Raw genomic sequence first — 21,097 nt, forward strand, 5'->3', positions numbered from 1 at the left:
ACAAAGACTTGCTGATTGGGGAGAACACTGTGGTTAGCAGTAAACAGCAAAGCTGAAAGGGTCACAAGACACATCTGTGAAGCACCTCGTAGAAGTAAAGAGCTGTTTCTAACTCAAGAGAACTGAAGTCTATGAATTCAGAAAGTTTCCTGAATTATAAGGGAAAAATGGTGGAAATTAAAGAGACAGAAATAGTTCAGTTGTTTTTTATATTTGAAACCAACTCAGTATAACTGTCTAATGGAAACAATTAGACTTGATATTTGATGTCTTGCCCTCTGATACCACATCAGATTGGTGGGAGGCTCTTGGAAAGGGTTAGATGGTGTGTAATACATAAACTTTCACCTTAGTGTCTCAAAGCATTTAGGAACTTGGATACTTGGAATTTAGGTCTAGCTCTGCCATTGACCAGTTCGGGGACCTTTTGGATCTTCACATAGCTCATATAATTCACCAGGGAACTATGTGATAATAGCTACAGTTTTCCCACCAATACTCTTTGAGCCATACCCCATGTGAAATGCACACAGAGCTGACCTTTCAGCTGGTCAGACTGATCTGAAAACATTTCTGGTCATTTTTCTTTCCTTTTCCCTTCCCTTTTCTTCTTTCTTACTTTCTGCTTCCTTATCCTTTTATTCCTTTTCTCTTATACAAACACTTACGGAATAGGTACTCTGTGGTAGGCATTGTGCTAGCCTGTAAATACTACATTGTTTCTGAAGAAAGACATACCATTGAACACTTATAACACTAGTTACTTTTACTTGAAAGGACTTTATAAGGTGGATGGAAGCCCCATTTCTCTTTCTCTCTTTTCCTCATATGCATGTGTCAGTGCACACTCACATGCACACACAAAAAGAGAATTAAAGGCCCAGCTATGCTGTTCCTACCATGCAATCCCATGTGATTTATGGGAGTATATGGTAATGAGAGATTATTGCTCTCTCTGCAAGGTAACAGGATTTATGTAGGATTAGCTTCATATTTGGCACTTAAAAAAATGAGAACGGGAGGATCCTGGGAAGATGGTGGCATAGGAGGACACTGGGTTCACCGCGGGTCCTACTGATCACTTAGATTCCACCTACACCTGCCTAAATAACCCAGAAAACCGCCAGAAGACTAGCAGAACAGAGTCTCCGGAGCCAAGCACAGACTAGAGGCCCACGGAAGAGGATAGGAAGGGCAGCGAGGCAGTAAGCGCTACACGGACTGGCGAGAGGGAGCCGGGGCGGAGGGGCAGCCCGCCAGCCAAGCAGAGCCCCCGAGTCTGGCTGGCAAAAGCGGAGGGGCTGGACGGACTGTGTTCCGACAGCAAGCGGGACTTAGCATCTGGGAGGATCATAAGTTAACAGCTCTGCTCAGAAAGCGGGAAGGCTGGAGGACAAAGGGAGGGAGAGTTGTTGAGCCCCTGAAGACAGAGCTCAGCTTGGCGGGGAACAAAGGCGCTCTCCAGCGCCATCTCCCTCGCCCATTCCCCAGCCAAAATCCCAAAGGGAACCAGTTCCTGCCAGGGAACTTGCTTGCACCGCGCAAACACCCAACGCTGTGCTTCTGCGGATCCATCCCTCCGGCGGGTCTGACTCCCTCCTGGTGCCGCAGGGCACCTCCCGAAGCCAATCTCTGAAGGAAAAGTGAGCTGAGCCTACCCCTCCCACCCCTGTGCACGCTGCTGATCCACCCCAGCTAATATGCCAGATCCCCAGCACCACAAGCCTGGCAGTGTGCAAGCCACGCCACCCCACAGTGAATCCTGCACCTAGGAGAGGGGAAGAGAAGGCACACACCAGTCTGACTGTGGCCCCAGCGGTGGGCTGGGGGGAGACATCAGGTCTGACTGTGGCCCCGCCCACCAATGCAGGATGTTCAAGACAGCACAGGGGAAGTGCCCCACAGTTCCGCACCACTCCAGGGACTATCCAAAATGACGAAACGGAGGAATTCCCCTCAGAAAAACGTCCAGGAAATAACAACAGCTAACGAACTGATCAAAAATGATTTAAACAATATAACAGAAAGTGAATTTAGAATAATAGTCATAAAATGAATTGCTGGGCTTGAAGACAGTATAAAGAAAAGCAGAGAATCTCTTGCTACAGAGATCAAGGGACTAAGGAACAGCCAGGAGGAGCTAAAAAAGGCTATCAATGAGCTGCAAAATAAAATGGAGACAACTACGGCTCGGATTGAAGAGGCAGAGGAGAGAATAGGTGAACTAGAAGATAAAATTATGGAAAAAGAAGAAGCTGAGAAAAAGATAAAAAAATCCAGGAGTATGAGGGGAAAATTAGAGAACTAAGTGATGCACTAAAGAGAAATAATATACGCATAATTGGTATTCCAGAGGAGGAAGAGAGAGGGAAAGGTGCTGAAGGTGTACTTGAAGAAATAATAGCTGAGAACTTCCTGGATCTGGGGAAGGAAAAAGGCATTGAAATCCAAGAGGCACAGAGAACTCCCTTCAGACGTAACTTGAATCGATCTTCTGCACGACATATAGTGAAACTGGCAAGATACAAGGAAAAAGAGAAAATTCTGAAAGCAGCTAGAGATAAACGTGCCCTAACATATAAAGGGAGACCTATAAGACTTGTGACCGATTTCTCTACTGAAACTTGGCAGGCCAGAAAGGAATGGCAAGAGATCTTCAATGTGATGAACAGAAAAAAAAATATGCAGCCGAGAATCCTTTATCCAGCGTCTGTCGTTTAGAATAGAAGGAGAGATAAAGGTCTTCCCAAACAAACAAAAACTGAAGGAATTAGTCACCACTAAACCAGCCCTACAAAGATCCTAAGGGGGATCCTGTGAGACAAAGTACCAGAGACATCGCTACAAACATGAAACCTACGGACATCACAATGACTCTAAACCCATATCTTTCTATAATAACACTGAATGTAAATGGGCTAAATGCGCCAACCAAAAGACATAGGGTATCAGAATGGGTAAAAAAACAAGACCCATCTATTTGCTGTCTATAGGAGACTCATTTGAAACCTGAGGACACCTTCAGATTGAGAGTGAGGGGATGGAGAACTATTTATCATGCCACTGGAAGTCAAAAGAAAGCTGGAGTAGCCATACTTCTATCAGACAAACTAGACTTTAAATTAAAGGCTGTAACAAGAGATGAAGAAGGGCATTATATAATAATCACAGGGTCTATCCATCAGGAAGAGCTAACAATTATAAATGTCTATGCGCCGAATACAGGAGCCCCCAAATATATAAAACAATTACTCACAAACATAAGCAACCTTATTGATAAGAATGTGGTCATTGCAGGGGACTTTAAAACTCCACTTACAGAAATGGGTAGATCATCTAGACACACGGTCAATAAAGAAACAAGGGCCCTGAATGATACATTGGATCAGATGGACTTGACAGATATATTTAGAACTCTGCATCCCAAAGCAACAGAATATACTTTCTTCTCGAGTGCACATGGAACATTCTCCAAGATAGATCACATACTGGGTCACAAAACAGCCTTTCATAAGTATACAAGAATTGAAATCATACCATGCATACTTTCAGACCACAATGCTATGAAGCTTGAAATCAACCATAGGAAAAAGTCTGGAAAACCTCCAAAAGCATGGAGGTTAAAGAACACCCTACTAACGAATGAGTGGGTCAACCAGGCAATTAGAGAAGAAATTAAAAAAATATATGGAAACAAAAGAAAATGAAAATACAGCAACCCAAACGCTTTGGGATGCAGAAAAGTCAGTCCTGAGAGGAAAATATATTGCAATCCAGGCCTATCTCAAGAAACAACAAAAATCCCAAATACAAAATCTAACAGCACACCTAAAGGAAATAGAAGCAGAACAGCAAAGGCAGTCTAAACCCAGCAGAAGAAGAGAAATAATAAAGATCAGAGCAGATATAAACAATATAGAATCTAAAGAAAAACTGTAGAGCAGATCAACGAATCCAAGAGTTGGTTTTTTGAAAAAATAAACAAAATTGACAAACCTCTAGCCAGGTTTCTCAAAAAGAAAAGGGAGATGACCCAAATAGATAAAATCATGAATGAAAATGGAATTATTACAACCAATCCCTCAGAGATACAAGCAATTATCAGGGAATACTATGAAAAATTATATGGCAACAAACTGGACAACCTGGAAGACATGGACAAATTCCTAAACACCCACACCCTTCCAAAACTCAATCAGGAGGAAATAGAAAGCTTGAACAGACCCATAACCAGTGAAGAGATTGAATCAGTCATCAAAAATCTCCCAACAAATGAATCCAGGAGCAGATGGCTTCCCAGGGGAGTTCTACCAGACGTATAAAGCAGAGATAATACCTATCCTTCTCAAGCTATTCCAAGAAATAGAAAGGGAAGGAAAACTTCCAGACTCATTCTATGAAGCCAGTATTACTTTGATTCCTAAACCAGACAGAGACCCAGTAAAAAAAGAGAACTACAGGCCAATATCCCTGATGAATATGGATGCAAAAATTCTCAATACTAGCAAATCGAATTCAACAGCATATAAAAAGAATTATTCACCATGATCAAGTGGGATTCATTCCTGGGATGCAGGGCTGGTTCAACATTCGCAAATCAATCAATGTGATACATCACATTAATAAAAAAAAAAAAGTAAGAACCATATGATCCTGTCAATCGATGCAGAAAAGGCCTTTGACAAAATTCAGCACCATTTCTAGGGGCGCCTGGGTGGCGCAGTCGGTTGGGCGTCCGACTTCAGCCAGGTCACTATCTCGCGGTCCGTGAGTTCGAGCCCCGCGTCAGGCTCTGGGCTGATGGCTCAGAGCCTGGAGCCTGTTTCCGATTCTGTGTCTCCCTCTCTCTCTGCCCCTCCCCCGTTCATGCTCTGTCTCTCTCTGTCCCAAAAATAAATAAACGTTGAAAAAAAAAAATTCAGCACCATTTCTTAATAAAAACCCTTGAGAAAGTTGGGATAGAAGGAACATACTTAAAGATCATAAAAGCCATTTATGAAAAGCCCACAGCTAACATCATCCTCAATGGGGAAAAACTGAGAGTTTTTTCCGAGATCAGGAACATGACAGGGATGTCCACTCTCACTGCTGTTGTTTAACATAGTGTTGGAAGTTCTAGCATTAGCAATCAGACAACGAGAGGAAATCAAAGGCATCAAAATTGGCAAAGATGAAGTTAAGCTTTCACTTTTTGTAGATGATATTATACATGGAAAATCCCATAGACTCCACCAGAAGTCTGCTAGAACTGATACATGAATTCAGCAAAGTTGCAGGATACAAAATCAATGTACAGAAATCAGTTGCATTCTTATACACTAATAATGAAACAACAGAAAGACAAATAAAGAAACTGATCCCATTCACAATTGCACCAAGAAGCATAAAATACCTAGGAATAAATCTAACCAAAGATGTAAAAGATCTGTATGCTGAAAACTATAGAAAGCTTATGAAGGAAATTGAAGAAGATATAAAGAAATGGAAAAACATTCCGTGCTCATGGATTGGAAGAATAAATATTGTCAAACTGTCAATACTACCCAAAGCTATCTACACATTCAATGCAATCCCAATCAAAATTGCACCAGCATTCTTCTCGAAACTAGAACAAGCAATCCTAAAATTCATATGGAAACACAAAAGGCCCCGAATAGCCAAAGTAATTTTGAAGAAGAAGACCAAAGCAGGAGGCATCACAATCCCAGACTTTAGCCTCTACTACAAAGCTGTCATCATCAAGACAGCATGGTATTGGCACAAAAACAGACACATAGATGAATGGAATAGAATAGAAACCCCAGAACTAGACCCACAAACGTATGGCCAACTAATCTTTGACAAAGCAGGAAAGAATATCCAATGGAAAAAAGACCGTCTCTAACAAATGGTGCTGGGAGAACTGGACAGCAACATGCAGAAGATTGAAACTAGACCACTTTCTCACACCATTCACAAAAATAAACTCAAAATGGATAAAGGACCTGAATGTGAGACAGGAAACCATCAAAACCCCAGAGGAGAAAGCAAGAAAAGACCTCTCTGACCTCAGCCGTAGCAATCTCTTACTCGACACATCCCCAAAGGCAAGGGAATTAAAAGCAAAAATGAACTACGGGGACCTTATGAAGATAAAAATCTTCTGCACAGCAAAGGAAACAACCAACAAAACTAAAAGGCAACGAACAGAATGGGAAAAGATATTTGCAAATGACATATTGGGCAAAGGGCTAGTATCCAAAATCTATAAAGAGCTCACCAAACTTCAGAGCTCCCAGTGAAGAAATGGGCAGAAAACATGAATAGACACTTCTCTAAAGAAGACATCCGGATGGCCAACAGGCACATGAAAAGATGCTCAACATTGCTCCTCATCAGGGAAATACAAATCAAAACCACACTCAGATACCACCTCACGCCAGTCAGAGTGGTCAAAATGAACAAATCAGGAGACTATAGATGCTGGAGAGGATGTGGAGAAACGGGAACCCTCTTGCACTGTTGGTGGGAATGCAAATTGGTGCAGCCACTCTGGAAAACAGTGTGGAGGTTCCTCAGGAAATTAAAAATAGACCTACCCTATGACTGCTAGGAATTTATCCAAGGGATACAGGAGTACTGATGCATAGGGGCACTTGTACCCCAATGTTTATAGCAGCACTCTCAACAATAGCCAAATTATGGAAAGAGCCTAAATGTCCATCAACTGATGAATGGATAAAGAAATTGTGGTTTATATACACAATGGAGTACTACGTGGCAATGAGGAAGAATGAAATATGGCCCTTTGTAGCAACGTGGATGGAACTGGAGAGTGTGATGCTAAGTGAAATAAGCCATACAGAGAAAGACAGATACCATATGGTTTCACTATTATGTGGATCCTGAGAAACGTAACAGAAACCCATGGGGGAGGGGAAGGAAAAAAAAAAAGAGGTTAGAGTGGGAGAGAGCCGAAGCATAAGAGACTCTTAAAAACTGAGAACAAACTGAGGGTTGATGGGGGGTGGGAGGGAGGGGAGGGTGGGTGCTGGGTATTGAGGAGGGCACCTTTTGGGATGAGCACTGGGTGTTGTATGGAAACCAATTTGACAATAAACTTGATATATTGAAAAAAAATGAGAGCGTCCATCATTAATCATCCTGTCTTCATCTGAACAGTCATTAAAAATGCGATCGGAGATGCCTGCACAATCCCTAGGTGCATAGTGTGCACGGTAACTCTACTTAAACACAATTACTCTGTGGCTTATATCTGTATACCATGCTGCTCTGCCAGCTGCTGCAGCACCCTGCTCAACTATGTGTAGCTTCATCATTCGTTTTGATGCCATGGGGGTTTTGCTATGATGTGTATCACATTTGTCCTGGTAAGCTCGTTAATACTCATAATCTTGTGCTTCTACGTTAGGTTCATTATGACTTGTAGGAGTTCAAGAAGCTTTTTGTGTTATTGATGGTGGATCCGGATCTCCTAAACCGGAAACATTGTCTCGGGTTCAGTTTGGGATATATTGATGTTACCAGATTCACTTTTTAACAAAAGCGTTTACTTAACACAAATTTTTAAATCATGATACCACTGGAAAGTGTTTTGCCCAGAAGCTTAGAATTAGGGACAGTGTTTTGCATTGGGTTTTAATAAAAATCTTAGCTTCTATGGACAATTCCCTTAATGTGTTATGGTATGAAATACCTAACTGGCAGTTCATACTACTGTATTCAACTGTAATATTGTGCATGATTAATTGCACGTCATGCACTCTCTTTTGTGCACCTGGCCAAGTTCCTAGGTGAGTGGCTTCATGGTTTTGGATACTGTCCTTTGCCTGCTGACTTAGAAAATGGAGATGAAAAACAGCACAGAGTTTTCTTTTGAGCCCCAGGTGTCTGTCAGGGCCTGTCCCTCTCCAATGTGCTCTGGTCCTGCTGGAAGATCACTTAGGACATACAGATTTGGAAGGATGTAGTGGTGCTTACTGATTTCTCATGGCATGGACAGGAGCCAGGCAGAAGGACTGGCTTTGGTACAAAGCAATCCACAGCCTTGAGAACTTGCTAATAAACTGTGAATAATAATAAAAATGATCCTGATGATATCATTTCTTGAATGTTATTTCTATGTGCTTTACATGCATTAATTTATTTAACACACATATTACCACACATAAACCTTATGACAAATGTAGTATCTTCATGTCCATTTTGCAGATGAGGAAATTGAGGCACTTGGAGTTTTTTTTTTTTTTTTAATTTTTTTTTTTTTATTTTTTAATGTTTTTTATTTATTTTTGGGACAGAGAGAGACAGAGCATGAACGGGGGAGGGGCAGAGAGAGAGGGAGACACAGAATCGGAAACAGGCTCCAGGCTCTGAGCCATCAGCCCAGAGCCTGACGCGGGGCTCGAACTCACGGACCGCGAGATCGTGACCTGGCTGAAGTCGGACGCTTAACCGACTGCGCCACCCAGGCGCCCCGAGGCACTTGGAGTTTAAACAACTTGTCTATGGTCACAGTACAGTGAGTGGCTACATAGGAATTTGAGCTGAGGCAGTCTAGGAAAGCAGCAACAAGATGCAACATTCTTCAGAGACACCCCAGTATCCCTTCTCTGCTCCTTGTCTCCTGCCTTCTCTTGTCCCACTGGCCTGAGTCATTTTGTGAGCTAGTGCCTGATTTGCCTGCTTCGTTTGTCATATGTTTTCCTCTTCCTTCCTTCTTGTGTTGTGTCGTATTTCCAGGTCTGGCCTCAGGGTTAGGACCCCCCACTCACCCATGAACACCTCTGTTTGAATTAGAAGAGATTTGTTTTTTTAAGTCCAATTTCTTTGACAATTTTATTATCCAATCTGCAGAGCCCTATGTGGGAGTAGCTGGTTGTGTGCACACACCCACTCCCTTACCCATTCATGCCCTTCTAACTTCCGTGTGTACCTGCCACTAGCACTGCACACATTCCTGACACCCCTCCTGCCACCTTCTTTGGAGGTCAGGAATTGAGTTCTGTGACCTTTAGGGCAGGTGAGGACTGGCCAGGACTTAGCCGTGTGTGTGTGTGTGTGTGTGTGTGTGTGTGTGTGTGTGGTGTGTGTGTTTGAGCATGTGTATGAGATCCTATGTGCAAACTTTAAGGGTCAGTGCTTATGTAGGAAGGTTTCTTTTCCTCTTTCCAAGACTCATTTGGAAGCCTCAGGATCTCTATTCCTTCTCTTCCACACTCATGTAAGTTAGCAAAAGTCTAACATGTAGGGAGGTAGTACTTTTGAATAGTGTACTACCTCAATGCCTATATGTCAAGCGCTGTACTGCCCTCCCTTTGAGAACATTCCCTAAGTGTAGCCTAGAAGACAAAGTCTGTGGCCTGGTGGTTAAATAGGCTTAAATTTTAGGTACTCCTTTGATTTTTAACTTATTTTTTATTTTATCCTTTAAAATTTTCTACTTTTGTATCTGTTACATAATAAATACTCATGGCAAGTGAGTGTACAAGAGCTTTTTGATTTACTAATTCAATCTCTTTACTAGTTATTTCTCTGTTCAGGTTTTCTATTTCTTCCTGACTCAGTTTTGATAGTTTGTGTGTTTTTAGAAATGTATCCATTTCTTTGAGGATAAATTTTATGTAATTTGTTGGAATATAATTATTTATAGCAGTCTCACGATCTTGTATAAGTTGCAATGTTACCTCTTTTATTTATAATTGTATTTATTTGAGTTTTCTTTTTTTTTCTTAGTCTAGCTAAAGGTTTGTCAATTTTTATCTTTCCAAAGGACATCTTAGTTTTGATAATCCTTTCTGTTGTTTGGGCTCTTTCATTTATTTCCACTCTGATCCACAGTATTTCCTTTCTTCTGCTAACTATGGGCTTAGTTTGCTCTTTTCTTGTTCCTTAAAGTGTAAAGTTAGGTTTTTTAATTTGAGAACTTTCTAATTTCTTAATATATGCATTTGTTTTTATAAACTTTTTCCAAGAATTGCTCTTGCTATATGCCACAATATTTGATGCACTCCGATTTTCATTTGTTTTGAGATAATATTTTTATTTTCCTTTTCATTATGTTTTCTTTGATCCAGTGGTTGCTTAAAAGTGTGTTGTTTAGTTTCCACGTATTTGTAGATCTTCTCATTTTCCTCTTGTTAATTTCTAGTTTCATGCCATTGTGGTCAGAGAAGATAGTTGGTATGATTTCAATCTTCTTCAATTTGCTAAGAATTTTTTTTCTTTTTGCCTATTATATAATCTGTCCTGGAGAATGTCCCCTGTACAATTGAGAAGAATGTGTATTCTGCTGCTGTGGATGGAATGTCCTGCATTAGGGCCATTTGTTCCAAAGTGTGGTCCAGTTCCACTGTTTTCTTTTTGATTTTATCTGGATGATCTATCCATTGCTGATAATGGGGATATTGAAGTTCCTACAACTATTTTATTGTTTTCTATTTCTCCCTTAAGATCTATTATTACTTGCTTAATATATTTTGGTGCTTGTGTGTTTGGAGTGTATATACTTATGATTGCTATATCTTCTTGATATAATGACCCCTTTATCATTATAAAATGACCTTCTTTGTGACTTATCACCCTTTTTGGCTTGAAGTCTATTTTGTCTGATATAAGTATGGCTAAGTCTACCTTCTTTTCATTTTTGTTTGCTTGGAAATCATCTTCCATCCTTTCATCTTGAGCCTTTATGTGTATTTAGAGCTGAAATGAGTCTCCTGTAGGCAGCATATAGTTGGGTCTATTTTTTTTTTTTTTAACCCATCTAGCTACCCTGCCTTTTGACTGGCGAGTAAAATCCATTTACATTTTGATTATTGATATGTAATGTTATGTACAATGATATGCACATTGATATGTAATGTACAGAGATAAAATGCACTGCTATTTTATCTTTGCTTTTAGGTTGTTTTGTCTCTCCATTGTTTCTTTTTCCTTCTGTTTCTGTCTATCTTTGTACGTTGGTGATTGTCCATGGTGATTTGCTAATCCTCCCTCCTTTCTTATGTTTTGTGTGTCTGCTCTATAGTTTTGCATTGTGGTTACCATGGGGTTTGCATAAAACATCTCATAGATAAAATAGTATTTTTCTGTAGACAGCAATTTATCTTCATTTGCCTTTAAGGTTTTCATCCTTTTACTTTTCCCCTTTTATATTTTTGAGGTCAGATACTCTTTTTATGCTGTGATTGTGTTAGCAAATTATAGTAGGTAGCTATTTTTAATACTCTTTTCCTTTAATTTTATTCTATAGTTAAAAATTTAATACACTATTCTAAAAAAGAGTCAGAGTATTCTAATTCTATCACCTTTTTTTTTAATTTTAGAGAGAGAGAGAGAGAGAGAGAGAGAGCGAGAGCACATAAGTTGGGGAGAGAGGCAGAGGGAGAGAGAGAATCCTAAGCAGGCTCCATGATCAGTGTGTAGTCTGACAAGGGGCTCAATCCCATGACTCTGGGATTATGACCCAAGCCGAAATCAAGAGATGGACACTCAACTGACTGAGCCACCCAGGAACACCCTGACTATTACCTTAATCACAAAATCAGAATTTTGTATACTTTTGTTTTTTTGTTTCAGCATGAAGAAGTCCTTTAAACATTCCTTGTAAGGCAGGTCTAGTGGTGGTGAACTCCTTCAGCTGTTGTTTGTCTGAGAAAGCCTTTATTTACCCTTCATGTCTAATTTTTTTTAATGCTTAGTTTTGAGAGAGAGAGAGAGAGAGAGAGCGCATGCAAGTAGGGAAGGGGCAGAGAGAGAGAGAGGGAGACACAGAATCGGTAGCAGGCTACAGGCTCTGACCTGTCAGCATAGAGTCTGATGCAAGGCTTGAACCCATGAACCATGAGCCAAAATCGAACGCTCAACTGACTGAGCCATCCCGGAGCCCCTACCCTTCATATCTAAAGATTGCTTTTGCTCAATAGAGTATTCATGACTAGCAGTTTTTATCTTTAAATATTCTGAGTATGTCATTCTACTCTCTCCTGTCCTATAGGGTTTCTGATGAGAAATCTGCCAATCTGCCAATAAGCTAATAGTGGCATACTGGTTTGTTTGTAGATTGCTTTCTTCTCTTCTTTTTTTAAATCTCCCTGGCTGCCTTTAAGTTTTTTCTTTATAGTTGATTTTTGGCAATTTTAATATAATGTGTCTTGGAGAGGTATTTTTGTGTTGGGATAATAAGGTGTTCTATTAGTTTCGTGGACTTGTATATCTGGTTCTTTCCCCAGGCTTGGGAAGTTATCACCTATTCTTTTTAAAAATAACCCTCTCTTCCCTCCTCCCTTGCTTCTCCTTCTGGAATACCCATCATTCTTATGTTGTCTTTTTAAACGAAGTCAGATAGTTCTTGTAGGGTTTCTTCACTTCTTAAAAATCTTGGTTCTGCTCTCCCACCTGAATTACTTCTATATTTCTACCTTCCAGCTCACTCATTCTCTCTTCCATGTTATCTTCCCTATTTCCAATGCATCTGATGCACTCTCCATTTCATTTATTGAGTTATTCAGCTCCAGTATTTGTTTGGTTCAGTTTTAGAATTCCAGTCTGTTTGGTAAAGTACTCCTCCTGTTCACTGATTTTAGATCTATGAGCATTGTATTGACTTTCTGAGTTTCCTTGTAGCTCATTAGACTTATTCATAGCAACTATTTTAAATTATCAGTTGGATTGTAATATTCCATGACTTTGCATTCGGTTACTAGAAAATTTTCATTTTCTTTTTGCGATACCATATTCTGACGTCTCATGGTATTGATGAAAAGTGCCTCTGCCACTACATTTGAAGCAAGAAAGACCTTTATTATTTAGGCAAGATTCTTCTTTACTTTGATTCAGAATCAGTTTACCAGGTTGGTAATTAGAAGCCTTATTTTTGTTTTCCAGAAGGTGGCGATATAGCAGAAGGTTTTAGTTTCCCTGACAATGTGACTCACTGCTAAGATTGGATTAAAACAAACACACATACACACCACAAAGGGGCAAAGAGTGATGGCAGAGTTGGAACAGAGGTGTGCAAGGAGGCATATGCTTAGCACTTGAGGCTTTGGGTGTGCCTACTGCCTGCTACAGGTTTCCTGAAGGTGCAGGAAGGGTCCCAGAGGCCTAGAGTTAGCCCTCTTGTCTCTAGAAGGAGACATCTATCTCCAGTAGAAGTCTCTTGTTTTCAGCTTTTTTTGCTTTTTTCCTTTCCTTTCTCTCCTGGCATCACTGTGGCCTCTCCTCAGAGATAGCGACTGGTATCTCCAGCTACAGTATGTATGGCAGGGCAGATCCCCACTCATGGCCTTCACCTTCCAACCTCTTTGCAGAAAGATCATGCCTGCTTGCTGCCAGATGGGCTGTAGCTTTCTTTGCCATCACCACCTCTGTCACCACCTCCCTTGCTCTGCTGTTCCTCTGCTGTCCAACCCACCCACTTTTGGTGAACAGATGAATGGATCTTTGAGGTGTCCTGGTATGTTGTACAGAGGGACTTTTCTTTTTTCAGTTATGAACGTTGGATTAGTTGCACATCAAAGGGGAGAGAAAAAGGAATGACTCATGCTGCTTTGATGCTGATGTCACAATATGATATTGTCACCATCATTGTTATTGTCATAAATAGTTCAATTTACATAGCTGTTATCTTACATGTACCACACCATTTAATTTCCAAACTAACCCTGTGGCATAGGAGTTATCTTCATTTTACAGATGAGAAAATTGAGGCCCAGAGAGGTGTCATGAATCTCCCAAAGGTACACAGCTAATGAATAGTGGGGCAATGGCTGGCCCAGGTTCATTCAACACCAAAGCCTATGCTTTAAAATATTATATGCAGCTGCTTCCCAGCAGGGTTATTATAATAATGTACACAAATTGGTTAACTTCCATTTGAATTTTGTTTGCACAAATTTAAGGACACTTGTTTTTTTTTTTTTGTTTTTTTTTTTGTTTTTTTTTTTTGCATTATTTGTCAATCTAAGACATGGGATCACTAGTTCTTCCATTTCCCTCAAAAGCAAGTCAATAGAACTATGGGATGAAGGCAGTCACAATATATTGAGACATTATCAAGTAATTGTATAAGCTCTCTTACTATGACTAGTAACTCCTTATTTGAAACAACAAAGCAATTTTGCTTTATTAGTAAACAAAAACCTCTTATTAGGAGGAAAAATTTAAACTTACAATGTCTTCCTCATGACAGAATATCACTGTACCTGGATAACACATGTTAACTGCAACTGTAACCTCATAACAATCCCCCTTTCAAGTTCTCTTTTGCCCATTGTCTCTTCATAATATCATATCACCCTGCTCATCAACCTTCTTCCACTATAGCTCACATTTTACATATATGTGCTAGCAAAACTTTTAAATTTATTATTATTCTACTGTATGAGTTATAAGTCTTCTCCCAGACTCACTTTAGTATCAGCTTTGTCTTCTCTGAGTGTGTTCCTTTTAATTTTACCTCCTATTCAGTTACTGTAGTTTTTCTCTACTAACCTAAGTTTGCTGCTTAATTACTCCATCCACTGATTTCCAAGCCACTCATGTATGAAACTAAAACCCATTTACAACCCAGAAGTTCACTTATGATACAAAGTTACTGGAACTATAATAAAGAAAAGGATAAATCTAATTTAAAAAATTATTTATTTATTTTGAGAGAGAGAGTACATGAGTGAGGGAGGAGCAGAGAGAGAGATAGGGAGAGAGAGAGAATCCCAAGCAGGCTCTGTGCTGACCCCACGAACTGTGAGATCATGACCTGAGCTGAAACCAAGAGTCAGACGCTTAACTGACTAAGCCACCCAGGTGCCCCTGGATGAATCTCAATTTAATCTGATATTTATTGAGTATCATATGCAAAGTAGTGGGTGCTAAGTACTATCTGAGAAAGAATAAATAAATGAGCAGGGGGCTGAGGTCAGGCAAGGAAGTACTGACTTCAGTGATTAAGTTTTGCAAGAAGACATTAATCTTGAAGGTTGCCAGATGTTCCTAGAAGTGAGAATGTGGTTTGGATAATGTGACTAATAATTGCAAGGGATTCTCTTCTATGTTGCTAGGACTTAGAAAATTAGAACTAAAAGTATATGAAATAATCTCCAAAGGTGAAATTGTAAAGGATTATGACAGTTGGTGGACTCAAAAAGAGAGATGATGTAATGACTATAGCAAACAATAGAGGGAATAGAGGTGGAGAACTCATGGTCCACTATTCCCACCACTTTGTCTGGTGCAGGTGCTGTGTTCGGTAACAGGAGTCACCTGGTATGAAGGATATGGATTTGGGAGAAATGATCTTATCAGACAACTTGACCTGAATAACCAAATGGAGGTATACTGAGAAACTCTCATTTTATATTCCCGAAGTGATGCTTTCATGATTAATTATTTTTCTAGATATCTCTATGAGTCATACAAACAAATGTTTTCAGAACTAGTTAACCTGGGGTAAAAAAAATGACTAATCAATTATAAGTATAAAATTGGGAGTTAGGGGTGAAATGCTGCTTTTACCATTCTTATTAGAGAAGACTTACATTAAGGTATGATCTCTATTTTGATAAAGCTGGTTGACGATTATTGTCCCCTGTGATATTGACATGCTTCACCCATAGTTTCCAGCTAAAGAATATTTGCCAATCTGAGGGTATTTACACTATGCTGTGGTTTCAAAAAAAATATTATTATTTTTTAAAATTTTCTACTCCACTTTTACCCTCGTATATTTTCTCCCTTTAAAGAACATGAAAAATGTACCAGTCTAATATTGCATCTTAGTTTTAGTATTGAAATTATAAAGCCAGTAGACTATTAGTTTAACAGTGCTTTGTCCCAAGTATCTTAGAAAATATTGATGTGTAATTTGTAAGAGCTTTCTAAGGCTAGCGGCAGGCTCTCCCCAGAAAAGTTTGAGAACTTGCTACAAAGGAAGAAACATTTCCCCTCATTGAGTAACAAATACCAATTCCATTATAAATATACATGCATGTTGACCTTTTAGTTTGTTTTCCAGAATACAAATTCAGTAGAGCCCCCATACTGTTGCACATGCTGTGAAGGTATTTTTGGGGCACTGAAACACAAGTGGGGACATCAATCTACCCACTCCATTTTGGAGCCCCTATATGAAGCCTTATTTCTTACTCCTCTGTGGTACTGGAACAGAGCTCGTGCTAATCAGTAGGCCTGGGGTTTAAAGATTTCTTCATACTGGAGCTCTGTAAGCTTAAATGAAGAGCAGATTAGAGTCTTACACAAATAAGATGAATACTTACTGGCTTATAAAGTCTTCCCCCTTTGATTTGAAAAACAAATATGCTTGCATTGTTAGACTGTATGTACATTGATATAGGAAGCCAAGGAAACAAACAAAAACAAAAATGAAGCCCCAATTATTTTTTCCATAGATAGAAAAGACTAATTCTCATTTGTGTGCTTTTGAAGGACTGCCTTAAGTCTGGTACCACCAATCAAAACACAAATTGGGAGATTGAATAACACAGCACTTCCGTTTAGAAAGGTATTTTAAGATTCCTTATACTAAAGTTTACTCTGTATGAATAGTTGTGGTATAATTATTGCTTCCACGTACATACTGACTTGCCAGAGTTAGACACTGTGCTATTGTCTTTATATTTTGTATATGTTATCTATAATTTCCACAAGAAAATTCTTATTTTCCTGATTTTAATAGAGGAATCAGAACCTAGAGAAGTAATGTATACATTCCATGTTCAGATTCTGATTTCCCACATGCTCTCAGTATAAGAGTTTCTTAGCCTCTTTGGGCTGTAATTTCTTCAACTCTAAAATATAGACAAAAGTCTTACCTACTTGTAGATTCATGTGGAAATGGAGATGAAATGAGTCAATGACATGAATAGACATACATAAAGCCCTTAATACAGTGCTTGGCACATAATAAGCATTATACAGTGCTTGTTATTATTATTATTATTATTATTATTATTATTAACAACACTATAATAGACTATGTTATATATTTCCTGAATATCTATGAATTTTTCATGTTTTAATAATTGCTTTGCTTTAGGCACCTGAGATAGCAGAGAATAAAATGAAACTAAAAAATTCTTCTTCTCAAGAAGCTTCATCCTAATAGAGATGGACAGTTAATGAAGAATGTAAGTAAAATAATAGTATGTTATATGGTGAAAATGCAAAAGAAAAAAGCTGTGGAGGAGGACGGAATATGAAAGTTGGGGTTTATAATTTTAAGTATTGTGATCAGGGAAAATCTTTCTGAGAAGACAGTACCTGAAAAAGACTATATATACATAAAGAGGTGAAGGACTGAGTCATGTGGATATCTGGGGGAGGAACATTCCAGGACATGAGGGCAGCAAGTGTGAACACTCTGATGTGAAAGCACACCTGGCAAGTCTGAGGGGGAGCAAGGTGCCCAGCAGGATGGAACATAGGGAGAGTGAGAGATTACAGGACAAAAGAGTGAGCAGGGAGCAGATCCTATAGGGCTATGGAAGCTATTGTAGAAACACTGGTTGGTTTTTTTTTTTTTTTTTTTAAGTTTATGTGTTTATTTTGAGAGAGAGAGAGTGAGTGGGTGAGGGGCAGAGAGAGAGAGAGAGGGAGACAGAATCTCAAGTAGGCTCTGCACTGTCAGTACAGAACACATTGTGGGGCTCAAAATCACAAACCATGAGATCATGACCTGAGCCAAAATCAAGAGTTGGATGTTTAACCAACTGAGCCTCCCAGAAATCTCAGAAACACATTGTTTTTGTTTGTTTTTTTGTTTGTTTTTAGCTTTAAAAATGTTTTTATTTATTTTAGAGAGAGGGAGGGAGAGAGAGAGAGAGAGAGAGAGAGAGAGAGAGAGAGAGAGAGAGAGAAAATGCACTTGGATTGGGGAGGGGCAGAGAGAGAGGGAGACACAGAATCCCAAGCAAGCTTGAGTCTCAGAGCTGTCAACACAGAGACCGACGTGGGGCTCAAACCTGCCAACCGCAAGATCATGGCCTGAGCAGAAGTCGGATGCTTAACTGACTAAGCCACCCAGGCGCCCCCAGAAACACTGGTTCTTAATTTGACTGAGATATCGAAGACTTCCAGCAGAAGAGTGAAATGATCTGTCCAATTTATACATGTTTTCCTGGGATTCCTGTGGCTACGGTGTTGGGAATTCATGGAAAGAAACAGGGAGGGAAGCTAGGAGGCCTTTGCAAAAATGTAGGCAAAATGTAATGATGGCTTGGACCAGAATAATAGCGGTGGAGGTGGTGAAAAGTGGTAATACTCTGGATATATCTTGAAGACAGAGTTAATAAGATTTGGTGTTGGATGGGATAAAATATAAGAGTGTATATGTGTGAGAAGAAGAGTCAAGAGTGACTCCAAGGCATTGGCCTGAGCAACTGGAAGAAAGGAATTGCTCACCCCTGAGAAAGTGTGTGGTGGAAGGTTTGGGGAAAAGAACCAGTTTGGGAATTCAGTTGAGGTATTTTATGCTGGAGATGCTTATTAGACATGCATGTAGGGCACGGAGTGGCAGTTTGAAGTGGAAAGGTAAGATGTAGGCTGGAGATTAAATTTGGGAGCCATCAGCATAGAGGGAATAATTAAAGCCTTGGATGGAATCACCAAGGAATAGGTGTAGGGGGAAAATAGGTGAGGTTTAGGGATCACCAAGTCCTGGGTTATTCCATTGTTAAGAGCTTGGTGAGCTGAGGAGAAACTACCTTAGAGAGTGAAAGGAGTGCCTGGTGAGTGATGAGAAAGTCAGGGGAGTGTGGGGTTTTGGAAACCATGACAAGGAGGAGTAAATGATCAAATATGTTAAATGCTTGGTGAAGTACGATGAGGATTGAAAATTGACTCTTGGATTTAGTAATGATGAAAATGTGTTGACAACCATAAGAAAAAGAGGACTTTCCATGGAGTCATGGAGGCAAAAACATTATTGGAAAGAATTTAAAAGAAAATAGGGAGAGAGAAACAGGACACAAGTAGGCACAGGGACTTCTGTATAGGTATTTGCTGTAGCGGGAAGGAGAGAAAGTGGTCTGTGGTTGGCAGGGGAGGTGAAGTCCAGGGACAATTTTTGTGTATTTTAATGGGAGAAATAATACCATGCCTGTGTGTTGATAGAAGAGAGGTACCAGAAAAAGTAGCCTTCAAAATGCAATAGAGAGAAGAAATCAGCCATACCAATATTCTCAAGCAGGCAAGATCTGATGATACTCCTTGCTAAGTAGAACAGTTAAGCTTAGCCAGGGACATTGACGTTAGCTCACTGTAATGAGAGAAGAAAGAGAGATAGGTGGGAGGATATAGTAGTGAAACTTGTGAAACTCATCTGATTGTTTCCTTTTTCTCAGGGGAAAATAAGAAGATAGTTCAGGGAAGAAAAATGACCAAAGAGTATAGGGTTTCCTGTGATGAAGACAAAGTAATGAAAGGCATTTTGAAATTAGTCCCAAGACTAGATTGGACCATCAGTGTTGAGGCAGGACAAAAAAATGGCAGTCTTGCCTGGAGTTGTAAAGTTTTGGTGCTTTAACCTGACACTAAGCAGTGAAGGTGTAAAAGACCAGGGGTGTTAGGCTTACTATTAGCACTTGGGGACCCCTCTGGACCCTGTAGATAAAAAGCTTGGGGAGGCCAGAGGGCGACCTTACTTTGAACATGAAGGTCTCTCTGTGCAAGCCTCCCTCTTGACCCCTGTTGGTGGAGGGAGCTCTCCCCCAGCCCATTGCTCCATAGTTCCTCAGCACTTGGTGTTAAAGGCAAAAGCTTTAGATCTGAATAAAACATAAAGGGATTTATGTAGTGAAGTAATGCTACAATAATAATATTGAATAGTCAGTGTCCAAGGACTAATAAAGTATGCAGATCCAGGGAGCTTATGTTTTGGATTAGTTTCTCATTTGTACTTATTTGATCCATAGCATGAGGTCAGTCCTTTTCTGTTTAAATTAAATTGATTTTCATCATTTAAACATTATCTAAGTAGGACAGAGAATTTTGAAAACTTAGGGAAATTATCCATCATTAATGAGGGACTTCAAGGTTTCCATTGAAAGTGGAAAGGTTTGATTTCGTGAGGTAAAGCAGTATTCAAAGATTTAATTACAAGTAACTATAAAATAATCGGACTGATTTTCTTATACTGGGCCAGTGTCACTTTTTTTAATAGGCAGAGATATTATATTGTATATTCATTTTTTAAAACAGCAAAGCTTTTTGTAGTCTCCATTTGAGAGTGGAACTAGCATCATTTGATTTTAAAAATGAAGTTTATCATTAAGTTCCCAAAGAAGAGGTAGTAATAATGATAGTTAGCATTTGTTACATGGGTACTGTGTCCCAGATATATTATCTTTTTTATTCTTTAAAATAATTGTGGGACATAGGCGCTATTAATTCCACTTATAGGAGAAAATTTAAGATCAGATGAGTAAATTGCTCAAAGTCAAACAGCTAGCAAATTGTAGAACAGTGACTTAACTCCACATCTGTCTGCTTTCAAAGTCTGTGCTAATATGGCATTCTTTCAACTCTTCTACCTTGAACTACTCACTCTGGACAAATCAGCCAGGACAGCTTTATGAGTAATCAGGGTAGATGATTGCTTAAGCTCAAAAAAATTAACTCTGCTTCCTTTCAGTTCATCATTATAATTTCAATCTTTTGGGTCATAATGTGTTAGTCTTTGAGAGTCCATTTATGTTTAAAATGCTATTACTTGTGGGTCATTCATTCAGCCATTATCAACTCACATCTTTATTACTAGTCAACTATGCAGCATTAATTACCAGAGAGTTTGACTGCTGAAGAGTGAAAATATTCACCCAGGATAAGATCTGGAGGCTGGAGAGAATTCTGGGAGGAATGTGCCAAAAGGAGAGAAATATAAACTGATAGGGAGGTTGTAGGCCAGAAATTGATTGAGTTTCCTCTATCAGGTCACGGTAGAGAAATTTACAGCTTGAATGGTTCTTACAGATCAAGCACTTCAATACTCTTATTTTGTAGATTACAAAGCCTAGCCCCAAGATCACACAGCGGGAATAGAGGTAGAGGTAGGATTACAATCACAGATCAGAGTCCTTCC

At 39.5% G+C, this 21,097-nt stretch overlaps 1 long non-coding RNA gene across 3 annotated transcripts in view; it reads left to right on the forward strand.

Moving 5' to 3' along the window:
* The window catches only part of LOC131507518 (uncharacterized), a 52,737-nt gene that overhangs the window by 16,466 nt on the left and 15,174 nt on the right, over positions 1 to 21,097 (forward strand). Inside the window, exons 1-4 of one of the 3 annotated variants that reach the window (XR_009259536.1) lie at positions 13,670 to 13,742; positions 15,239 to 15,334; positions 16,410 to 16,522; positions 17,057 to 17,147. This is a non-coding gene — a long non-coding RNA (uncharacterized LOC131507518). Of the gene's footprint in view, positions 1 to 13,669; positions 13,743 to 15,238; positions 15,335 to 16,409; positions 16,523 to 17,056; positions 17,148 to 21,097 lie in introns of those variants that run through there. The other 2 variants (XR_009259537.1, XR_009259538.1) reach the window with 2 other exon arrangements.

This window comes from Neofelis nebulosa, chromosome 3 (genome assembly GCF_028018385.1).
Source record: "Neofelis nebulosa isolate mNeoNeb1 chromosome 3, mNeoNeb1.pri, whole genome shotgun sequence".
Classification (NCBI taxonomy): Eukaryota; Metazoa; Chordata; class Mammalia; order Carnivora; family Felidae; genus Neofelis; species Neofelis nebulosa.